Source organism: Microtus ochrogaster, unplaced genomic scaffold, assembly GCF_000317375.1.
Source record: "Microtus ochrogaster isolate Prairie Vole_2 unplaced genomic scaffold, MicOch1.0 UNK87, whole genome shotgun sequence".
Taxonomy (NCBI): domain Eukaryota; kingdom Metazoa; phylum Chordata; class Mammalia; order Rodentia; family Cricetidae; genus Microtus; species Microtus ochrogaster.
In genome coordinates this window covers 857,196-859,149 of record NW_004949185.1, presented here as the reverse complement: position 1 = coordinate 859,149, position 1,954 = coordinate 857,196, and positions in this window count along the sequence as shown.

The following is a 1,954-nucleotide window of genomic DNA, read 5'->3' as shown; positions in this document are numbered from 1 at the left end:
AGCTCCCCCTTCAGCTTGACCTCCATGTCCAGCCCCTCTCCTTCATCTTGACCTCCATGTCCAGCTCCCCCTTCAGCTTGACCTCCATGTCCAGCACCTCTCCTTCATCTTGACCTCCATGTCCAGCTCTCCCTTCAGCTTGACCTTCATGTCTAGCCCCTCCTCTTCACCTTGACCTCCATGTCCAGCCCCTCTCCTTCACCTTGACCTCCATGTCCAGCACCTCTCCTTCACCTTGACCTCCACTTCCTGCCCCTTCACCTTGACCTCCATGTCCTGCCCCTTACCTTGACCTCCATGCCCAGCTCCCCCTTCACCTTGACCTTCATGTCTAGCCCCTCCCCTTCACCTTGACCTCCATGTCTAGCCCCTTCACCTTGACCTCCATGTCCAGCCCCTTGACCTTGACCTCCATGTCCAGCCCCTCTCCTTCACCTTGACCTCCATGTCCAGCCCCTCCCCCCACCTTGACCTCCATGTTCAGCACCCCTCCCCCTTCACCTTGACCTCCATGTTCAGCCCCCCCTCAACTTGATCTCCATGTTCAGCCCCACCCCCCTCACCTTGAACTCCTTATTCAGCTGCTCTGCCTTTCTCGGTCAGAATAACTTAAAGCACACTCCTACCTCAGGCAACCTGTTCCTGCTTCCTCTTTCCAGGCGTCTAGAACTCCACCTCCTGGGAGGGCCTGAGCACCGTGCTCTCTACTGCCCCCTGGTGGCCTTAGCTGGGAAATGACAGTTGACCAGGATGGTGCTTCAGTGGAAAAATAAAAGCCATGTTTTCTTCTGAACTTCTGAATCTAGGTTGCTTCTCCCTCTTTTTTTCCTTCAAGACAGGGTTTCTCTGTAGACCAGGCTGGCTGGCCTCGAACTCACAGAGATCCGCCTGCCTGTGCCTCCCGGGCACTGAGATTAAAGCGTGGGCTTCCACACCCAGCTTTAAGATGCATTTTCAATGAAAGTTTTCTTTTTAGTGCCTAATCAGTGCTTTTTTATCTTTGATATTTGTGTTTTATGATAGCTGTAATATAAATTTGGTGCTGAATAATTATTTAATACCCACAAATCGTATGAGGTGGTGATGCACACCTGTAAGCCTGGCCCTTGGGAAATGAGGACAGAAGTTCAGTTCAAGTTCATCCGCAACAACATCAATTTAGGCGTCGTCCGGGATGCAAGAAACAGTGGCTCAACCAAAATGGGGGGGGGGGGGCTCAGCTGGTAGAGCGAGCGCTTGCCCTAGCCTCCAAAGCCTCAGTCCAGTCCACCGCCGTCTCACAACGGGTGTGAGAACACTCAGCTCCATGGCCCTCAGAGAGATGCAGTAACAGGAAAATACAAGAAAGAAATACAATGAAAATAGGTCAGTGCCTAGCCCAGTTATCATCAGGGAGGCTTCCTCTGGCAGCTGACGGGAGCAGATGCAGAGACCCACAGCCAAACATTGGGTGGAGAGAGAGAACCCAACTTGGCCATCTCCACTGGGTCCTTCCCCGTGGAGCTCGGGGAACTCTGTGGAAGATGGGGAGGAAGAGTGGTAGGAGCCAGAGGGGCTGCGGACACTTGGAGAGCATGGCCCACAGAATCAATAGGCAGGACTCATACAGCTCAGAGACTGAAGCAGCCACACAGCCTGTGCGGATCCGTGCTAGGTCCTCTGCGTATGTGTTATGGTTGTTAGCTTGGTGTTTCTATGGGACCCCTAACAGTGGAAGTGGGGGAGTTTCTGACCCTTTTACCAGCTCTCAGGACCCTTTCCCTCCTACTGGGTTGCCTCTTTCAGCCTTGCTATGAGGGTTTGTGCCTAGTCGTATTGTATCTTGTTATGCCGTGGTTGGTTGATATCCCTGGGAGGCCTCCCCTTTTCTGAAGGGAAGCGGAGGAGGCACAGAAGAAGGGGAAACTTGCCATTGGGATGTATTATTGTATGAGAGAAGATTTTTTTTTTTTTT